Genomic DNA, 10,369 nt, shown 5'->3' on the forward strand with positions numbered 1-10,369 from the left:
CCCTGTCTAACCTACTTCCCTGTCTAATCTACTGCCCTGTCCAACCTACTGCCCTGTCTAATCTACTGCCCTGTCTAATCTACTGCCCTGTCTAACCTACTGCCCTGTCTAATCTACTGCCCTGTCTAACCTACTGCCCTGTCTAATCTACTGCCCTGTCTAATCTACTGCCCTGTCTAACGTACTGCTCTGTCTAACCTACTGCCCTGTCTCACCTACTGTCTTACCCTCAGATAGAAAGGACAAATCCACATCCTGTTCTAAGTTATTTTTGGCAGAAACCCTATTCCCTTTCTATCATGTGATCTCTCACTACGTATCCATCATATTAATGTTGTTTTGAGGCACCACTCTTGTCATGTTGTTGTTCCCTGAGGTTGGATGTGGAGAGGTCTCTAAATGGTTTCCAAGGGGACAGTAACCAGGGCTGGGTCACAGGGACTGTGCTAGGGGTAGAGAGAGAGAGAGACAGACTGTGGCGGGGTAGAGAGGGAGAGGGGGAGAGAAGGGTAGTAAGGGAGAGAGGACCTTAGGACAGGTGAACTAAAGACCACGTGACTACACCATCGTGAGCAAGGTACACAAATACTAGTTATGCACATAAATGTAAGGTTAAGTTAGTCAATGATTTACAGAATATAATAATAATGTCCATGTCTAGGCATTCATTGTGTTTCACAGACAAAGACTGAGATATAAATACACCAACATTGAAGATGAGGCTAACTCTGGTTCTGCTCTTCTGCAATATTTCCCTGCAGACTTTCACATATTCACGACTTCAATATCTGATGCCCTTTGGGTGCAGTAGGCTCTGGGTCACAGAACGGACACTGAAATACAGCATAACTCAACAAAAATTGACGTATGTGTATTTGAATGACCTCTTCTGTAAACCCAGCTGCTCGACTCTTGACCTATGCTATAGTATGCACCCTATGCACCCCAGATACTGAATTAGATTAAATCCAGCACACACTTGCAAGCCCACATCCCAACCTCACCCTCTCGGCCCGACCCCTTTGCATGCTCCTGCTCCCAGTCTATATAAGTGGGTTACCACTTCAGCTTGGTTCCCCTCATGTACAGTATGTTTAACTTTACAGTATGGAACAGAAGTCCTAGGACTGTCCTCATTTTGAATGACATCCATATGTAGGAGGAGGATGATGAGAAGAGGAAGTGCAGGAAGAGGAGAGGTGAGGAGGAAAGAAGGGGTGAGGAGAGGAGGAGAGGAGGAGAGGAGAGGAGGGGAAAGGAGGGACATGAGGAGAGGAGAGAAGCTGTGGTCCTTTGGACTTGAACTTGGTCATGATCTTCCTCCAGCTCGGATATCCAAACATAGTGCCATCTGGCCCCAGAGCCTGGCCCTGACACTGACACTGATACACACATTGACTTGACGGAGGGCTGGGGAGAGGTCTAGGGAGCAGAGGGGTTAATATCATACGGTTAGGCAGCGGAATAGAGACTGCAATTATCTTCAATTCCAAGACACAAAATCCTATTATTTGATGGTGAGTCTGACAGATGGACGGGCCAGCCACATCCTCTCCTCCCATTCTTGAGCAAGCCAATCTGGAGGCCAGGGGCCGGGGTGAGGAGAGGGGAAAGGGGAGGGGGGATGTGGGGAACACAATGGTGAGAGAGGGCAGAGGGGGCAGCTAGGTTGTGTGGTTGTTTTAGGTGGCGGGTGGTGAGGGGAGGGTGTGCCCATGAAACCTGAGATGGGAAGGGTTACCCCTTCTCCTCCCCTTCACCCCTACTCTCCCCCCTCGGTCACAATGGGAAGCAGGGCCAGTTGAAGAGCTCAGCCGTTGGGAGGTGAGGCGACAGATGAAGATATGTACTCCCTGGGAACAGAGAGAGAGAGCGAGCAAGGCAGCACACTATGCATTTTGTACAGTCAGTGGCAATTGGCAAATGAATGTCCTTGATACTGTATATACAGTTGAAGTCGGAAGTTTACATACACCTTAGCCAAGTGCATAAAACAATTTTTTTCACAATTCCTGACATTTAATTCTAGTAAAAATTCCCTGTCTTAGGTCAATTAGGATCACCGCTTTATTTTAAGAATTGGAAATGTCAGAATAATAGTAGAGAATCATTTATTTCAGCTTTTATTTCTTTCATCACATTCCCAGTGGGTCAGAAGTTTACATACACTCAATTAGTGTTTGGTAGCATTGCCTTTAAATTGTTTAACTTGGGTCAAACGCTTCAGGTAGCCTTCCACAAGCTTCCCACAATAAGTTGGGTGAATTTTGGCCGATTCCTCCGAACAGAGCTGGTATAACTGAGTCAGGTTTGTAGGCCTCCTTGCTTGCACAAGCTTTTTCAGTTCTGCCCACAAATTATCCATTGGATTAAGGTCAGGGCTTTGTGATGGACACTCCAATACCTTGACTTTGTTGTCCTTAAGCCATTTTGCCACAATTTTGGAAGTATGCTTGTCCACTTGAAAGACCCATTTGCGACCAAGCTTTAACTTCCTAACTGATGTCTGGAGATGTTGCCTCAATACATCCACATAATTTTCCTCCCTCATGATGCCATCTATTTTGTGAAGTGCACCAGTCCCTCCTGCAGCAAGCACCCCCACAACATGATGCTGCCATCCCTGTGCGTCACGGTTGGGATGGTGTTCTTCGGCTTGCAAGCCTCCCCCTTTTTCCTCCAAACATAACGATGGTCATTATGGCCAAACAGTTCTATTTTTGTTTCATCAGAACAGAGGACATTTCTCCAAAGTACGATATTTGTCCCCATGTGTAGTTGTAGTCTGTAGTAGTCTGGCTTTTTTATGGCGGTTTTTGAGCAGTGGCTTCTTCCTTGCTTTCAGGTTATGTCGATATAGGACTCGTTTTACTGTGGATATAGATACTTTTGTACCTGTTTCCTCCAGCATCTTTACAAGGTCCTTTGCTGTTGTTCAGGGATTGATTTGCACTTTTCACACCAAAGTACATTCATCTCTAGGAGACCAAACGCGTCTCCTTCCTGAGCGGTATGACGGCTCCATGGTCCCATGGTGTTTATATTTGCGTACTATTGTTTCAGGCATTTGGAAATTGCTCCCAAGGATGAAACAGACTTGTGGAGATCTACAAAAAAATATTCTGAGGTCTTGGATGATTTCTTTTGATTTTCCCAAGATGTCAAGCAAAGAGACACTAAGATTGAAGATAGGCTTTGAAATATATCCACAGGTACACACACCCCCAATTGACTCAAATGATGTCAATTAGCCTATCAGAAGCTTCTAAAGCCATGACATAATTTTCTGGAATTTTCCAAGCTGTTTAAAGGCAGTCAACTTAGTATATGTAAACTTCTGACCCACTGGAATTGTGATACAGTGAATTATAAGGGAAATAATCTGTCTGTAAACAACTGTTGGAAAAATGACTTGTGTCTTGCACAAAGTAGATGTCCTAACCGACTTGCCAAAACTATAGTTTGTTAACAAGAAATTTGTGGAGTGGTTGAAAAACGAGTTTAATGACTCCAACCTAAGTGTATGTAAACTTCCTACTTCAACTGTATTCCTATATTGTACGTGAAAACGTTTGGAATATTCTACTATATTTCTAAACATTTTACATTTCAATAATACAATATAAAGGACACTCAAAGTGCAAAACAATAGGACAAAAAAGCTACAAAAAATAGGGTCTGCAGTATATTGAGGAAAAACTGTTGAGGTGAAAAGATTTACCAAGCCAACTCCCAAAGCTGGTGCTCCTTGTGTATATCACACACAACCCCAGAGTCTCTCTGCACACCAAGGGCTATGAGAATGCATGTATTTCCCATCTAGACAGAAGGCTGAGTGTAGATTCAGCAGCATTGACTTTTCATGTACTATCAGACCCAGGAGAGTAGCTTTACAGGGCAGGAACCAGAGAAAAATTCATTTTAATTACAGTCTATCAGGCGCATCAAAATGTTGTATCTCCCAGTTTAAATGGAAAGTGGGACAAATCAAACACTTGCACTGAGGGCAGACAGTGAATACATCAACACTAATGGTGTCACGGATACATTTTAAGGCTTTTTATGAAGCTTGTTTTTTAAGTTGTAAATGTTGTTTATCGGTGAAATGTTATATTATAAGTACATCAAAATTACTCTCGGAAGCTGAGGCAAAAGGCAAGTTTGGAAATATTGTACCTCCCTTTTTCAACAATTCCACTGCCAGACACTGTTTACCACGTCAACTCAACATAAAGGGAGATTTCACCTTGAAAGCTATTGGCCTGCAGGCAGACAGACAGACCTTCCTACTCAGACCACTGACTGACCACAGACAGACTGGTTGTCCCCGACCCTGAACAGCCTACAGGCTACCACAACAATGTTCTGTGGCCATGTGTGGGGACATTGCCCCGGGCTCCCTACCAGGCCTCTGTGTTCAGTGAATAAGCACAAGTGCCCTGACGGGCCGTATCTTCCACACACCCCCCACTCCCACCACCACTACCCCCAGCCACAGCACTCACACCCCGGTCAGATGGATCATGGCCTGGGGCCTGTCGACCAGCCGGACCTTGTCACCCCTCCCAGACATCCAGGAAGAAAAAAGCAACGGTCCCCCTCCGGACTCTCCCCCTCACCACTGTATGTGTGTGTTTGTTGATAACATAGGGCTGAGGTCGCCTGGGCAAGCGGTAGGGAGGGGAGAGCAGACAGGGAGGAGTTGTGGCCTGGCAGAACCAGGGAGAGAGGATGTATGGAGGGTCGAGAGTTATTTTGCAGTGAAATTGAGCCTCATATATAACATATGAAACGCATTGAGATATGAGATCCATTCGATGGCAAAAAATCTTAATCTACATTCAAGAAACGCTTTATTTACATTTGCACAATTCGAAAAAACAGCTATGAATATGTTATGTTTAGGCTCTGAAGGTGTATAGTTATGAACCTGTTATAAAGTCTGTGTACCTCAGACATCTTTGTGAAAGCTAATCTTTGACTGTGCAGCAGGTATATCTGTGCGTGCTATTGAGCAACGACAGGGGTAGAAAACAACGGCTAAACCCTGTAGACTGTAGCATTCAGCAATCAACTACCCTCCCTCCCTGATTATCCACTAATAGATGCTCCTCAGCCAACATGTAGATTGGTTAATAAATATGTCCACATAGGTTTATTTCCCCTTAATGGCGCTCCCAGCTTGTTGGCCATTAGACACTGTGACCTAATTTAAGAGCCATCACTCACACGTTACGTTAGCATCATCAGGGCCTGTGGTTGAATCACAAATGGCACCCTATTCCCTATTTAGTGGACTTCAATGGCACCCTATTCCCTATTTAGTGGACTTCAATGGCACCCTATTCCCTATTTAGTGCACTTCAATGGCACCCTATTCCCTATTTAGTGCACTTCTTTTGACCAGGGCCCTAGGTCCATTTGGGAAACAGAATATTTGTACATCCCTTTCTTTTCCTCGCCTCGACACTGCCATGGCGTGATTTTGATATGACCAGCCGCTGCCTCCATCCCCACTGAATGACAATGATCTGAAGGGGAGGTGGGGGAGAATGGGGTGTAACGGGGCGTAACGTAAGTTTGAAAGTCCTCTTTAGGACCCCATCAGAGTTCATTAGAAGCCCCAGCCAACACTTAATTAATACGATCTCTCTCTCTCGCTCTCTGTGATACGTGTATGTGTCAGAGTAATTAAAAACTGCCGTGGCTGATGACGTTGTTGAAGGTTAACACCGTGCTGTCACCAACATTTACCCACTCCCATACCATGGCCGCGGCTGGCACTCACTTGTCCAAGTGGCAGAGGGGTTGAGAGGGGACGTTTCAAGACTGAGGAAGGTTATGGGTGGGGAGGGAGGTGGGTGTGGTGGTATGCAATGAGGAGGGTTGTGGTGGTTGAGTGTGGAGGGAGGGAGGGAATGAGAAAGAGGGAGGGAGGGGGGCGTTAAGCATGAACAGTTCCAGAGTCAGGCAGCCTGCCGCACGCTGATGAACATGTCTTTTTGATGACCACTAAGCACACTCAACATCGCTGCCAGGGCTAAATCAAATTAAAGCCCTTCAGTTTGGCCCGCGGACGGAGTACTCCGCTTTGGCACTTTCTGCGTGGAAGAGTCCTCCTTTCCTCTGCCTGGGGGATCACGGGCTGCAGAGAGAAGACAACACTTTCCCTTATGCTGAACTTGAACTTCTACAGCCCTGCCGAAATCCCAAGCACACACACATCACGTAAAGACATAAAAACACACACACACACAGACACAACAAACAACACACTCACAGCTCTAAAGGACAAAACAAAATAAAGAAAATTAGAAAAGTATAAAGAGAAAAAAAAACACGTAATTTTCTGGTTGCAGTTTCTTTCTCTCTGCTGCTGTTTCACCCAAAACAGAAATGAAACGTGTATCTACATTTTATCATGTCTGGTATCGCCTTTGAAAATTGCAGGTAGTGGAGTGTTTAACATTCTCTTGTCAAGCATGCCCCCGCTGAGACAATAAATGCCTGTCCAGTTTTGCTCACAGCGGCAGCAGCAGATTAGAAACAGCAGGAGGACGGTGTAGTGTGAATACAATACCGATAAGGACGCATGTCTTAGCCCCCACTGCCAAGCCTGGATTCTCCCAATGTACTGAGAACCCGCTGTTTCTAATATTTTACGCACAACTACAGTCACAAATGTACCATAACTGCATTGAAAGAGCTTATTTTCACCCCACCCCACCCACCTGAAATCAGGGTATAGTTTAGGGTGTTTTTGTCTTTTGGGAGACGGGTTGTTTTTGTAGGAGGGATGGAAGAGTGGGAGGGAGGGGTGGGCCGAGAGGGGGAGTGGGACAGAGGAAGGTAAATCAGCACACAATAAGAGTGAAATTTCTGTGGTTTCTTTTCATCAGAAATGCTGGTGGAGATAGATAGGTGTGGACAATTGTGGCAGTGAAGCTTTTATCTAGGTATTTCTTTTGAGAGAGAAATGCAGAAAGTGACTGTAGGGCCTCGGCTGTATGAGCTACTGCATGAACAGGTGGTAGAAGCCAGAGCTCTGGACAGACACACACAAAACGCATAATCATATAAGTTGTTATATATACACACACAACATACATTCACATAGCTTTTACCCGAACGCACACAGTAAATTCTCCAGTGTAAAAAACAAAAAACAAATCCACACTGGCCGTGTTAAATCAACACTGAACAAACACTGAACGTTGATTTAAAACACTCAGTTAGAATTTGTTTTGTAAGTATTTAAAGTATTTTTGAGAGCCTAGTTTTATGATAATAAAGGGGCATGAAACTCATGCACATCACTTTGAACCAAAACCAAGAAAATCATTATCATATTTCCCAGCATGCTCTATTGCAGGTTGATTTTTAGAATAGTTTGTTTCAAAATCAATGTTTGTGCATGTTCATTGATTTATTCATCAATCTTATACTACACAAAGATAAATAGCCTTCATATTTCAAAACTAATCCTGATTGTTAGTTCGATATTTTGCACCCGTTACTGAAATGTGCGTTTAAAGTTTAAATAGTTTAGGTAGTCTCCTCACAATATGACAAACCCTGGCATGCATTCTGAATGTTGAATGCAGGTGAATAAAAATTCTAACTGTTGGGATATCCTAATTCTGGTTGGAGTCCCATAGGAATTACACATCACTTTGCTAGATAGCATGATGTGACTTGCAGATGGGAAATCTGTGCTTTTTGAACAGTCACTGGAATTTTGCAGCTCTGATGTAGCCTGTGTCCTGAACTGGAGGACAGGCATGCACTTCTAAAACATTTACATTTACATTTAAGTCATTTAGCAGACGCTCTTATCCAGAGCGACTTAAAAGTACAAAGGATGACCTGACAGGATACCACTAGTGCCAAGTGTTTGTATCCCTTCAGGAACAAAACAAAATCGTTCCTGAAGAGTTTAACATACTGGATTAATTTACAATTTATGTTTGCCATTTATATTTCAGCAGCATAAGATCAATCAATCAATGTACAGTGAACACATATATAAACGCAACATGTAAAGTGTTTGTCCCATGTTTCATGAGCTAAAATAAAAGATCCCAGACATTTTCCGTATGCACAAAAAGTGCATTTCTCTCTTGTTTACATTCCTGTTAGTTAGCATTTTTCCTTTGCCAAGATGATTCATCCACCTGACAGATGTGGCATATCAAGAAGCTTATTGAACAGCATGATCATTACACAGGTGCACCTTGTGCTGGGGACAATAAAAGGCCACTAAGAATGTCTAGCTGTCACACAACCCAATACCAGAGATGTCTCAAGTTCTGAGGGAGCATGCAATTTCATGTTGACTGCAGGAATGTCCTGTGTTTCATTTCATCTGGTAGATGTCATTTGCTGTCAGCGAACATCTATACAGTACAGTCAATGGTTAACACAAACAGAAATACTCAAAACACTAACTCTCCCTCGTCTTCTCCTCTTAAGAGTTTTTATTTTATTAACTTTGAACTCTTGAGTGCGCCTCAATAAATGCGAACTGACATTGCCTCAAAAGTTACAACACTTAAAATAGTGACACTAGTGAGTTAAAGTGTTATTGAGTATTATGAGGCTGGTCTGTCCATATCGGTCTGAGATCCATATCATGGCCTGGTGCTTCAGGAGGGACAAGAGGTGGTTATACTACTGCTGGGAAGGTTGTCACGATTCAGCATGTGTCCATCCAGTGTGTGTGCTACGGATGGTGTAGGTGTTTCGGACAGTGGGTGTGTGTCCCTCAGCCACATCCCGGCCCCGGGGAGCATGTAGACACCCACCTGCAGTCAGGCACTGGATAAAAACACAGGTCAATCAATGTCCGCAGTCGGGCACCGCAAAACACTGTCACCCCCTACCACTAGAGTAACTGTTACAAATGGTATCCTATTCCCTACATTGTGCACTACCTTTGACCAGGGCCCATAGTGCTACCATTATGTGCCATTTGGGATATAGTCTGTGACTGTGCCTGGCCGTGAGCGTTAGTGAAGGAACAGGTGGTATTGTTATGTTTAAGTGTCATCTCCTTCACCCCTCCCCTTGTTCTCCAGCCCCCCTCTCTGTGCCATCATTATGTGCTACTGCCCCCTACTGAGGAGCGATGGCTGTGCGCCCCCAAGGTCACGGCTGTGTCCCAATCATCTATCCTTCCTTTCTCCCAAAGTGTGCATTTGTTCACTTCCCTCCATGGATTTGAAAGGAAATGACTGGTGTATGAAAACTCCCTCTAGCCTACACCAATACAATGCTTTCACATTTGTGAGGAGTAGTGAACGAGTGCACTATTCAGGAAGGAGGAGAGATTATTGGGGCACAACCCAGGTTCTGGGAAGGGAACAGGCAGGCAGGGGTGCACTTACTACCTCCCTCCATGCGTCCGGGCTGGGCTGAGGGGATCGATGCCACCACCATGCAGCCATGAGACCCTGCAGGCTCACAAAACACAAACATTTACAAAGACATCTTCCTCTGTGTGTGGTGTGTCACTTATATCCAGGGCAGCGTGTGCCTTACAGTGTGAGGGACAGAGGGAGAAAGGCAGGGATCTAACCAGAGTTAATGGGGGATAGATAGGTGGTCTGTAGTTTGCCTTCAACAGAAACACCTGGTGCTGAGAGGTCTGTATGGGCTGAAGAAGTGCATAATGGGGACAGTGGTGGTAAGGTGGACAGCTTGTATGACAAAATGCAGCTCAGGTGACAAAAGGATTTATGTTTTTGGAAACAAGCAGAGGTTTCCTTTTTATATATCTGGTAATATACTGAACTATCACCAACTATCAGGTGAGGAAAAGGTGGACGTCTTTTGAAAGCTTAAATCATATGCAACATAACAATGTGACTATAGGAAAAAAAATGAACAGGGTTATTATTTTAATCAGTAATAGAGGCACTATTCCACATTGACCTGTCTTTCAAATAAATTGATGTTCAAAAGAACCACTTCTCTGCCCACAAACGATGGTAAAATAGTGAACTTTATCAGTAATATGGGCTACAGAGACACTAATCTATGTCTGACCATCTCTTTTCGCCAAATGTGAACCGAATGACCGTTAAATAATCTCTAATCTCCTCACATTAGTCCCTTGACCCTAAATACTACGCTCGGCCCCAGTCAGGCGTTTTCAGTTCCAGAAGTTAGACACAATCGGTCTAATTTGCGACAGTTTTAGTAAATCCTGTCACTTAATTTGAAGTCCTGCACATCAGGCCTAATTACTGCACTGAAGCTGTGGCCAACCCACCGGTGGAGGACAGGCCATGGGAGAAGCTAGAAGCGGAGAGGGAAGAATGGAGTGAGGAGATGGAAGGGGGAGAAGAGAGGGAAGGGATATGAGCCC

The sequence above is a fragment of the Oncorhynchus gorbuscha genome, linkage group LG17 (assembly GCF_021184085.1).
Source record: "Oncorhynchus gorbuscha isolate QuinsamMale2020 ecotype Even-year linkage group LG17, OgorEven_v1.0, whole genome shotgun sequence".
NCBI lineage: Eukaryota > Metazoa > Chordata > Actinopteri > Salmoniformes > Salmonidae > Oncorhynchus > Oncorhynchus gorbuscha.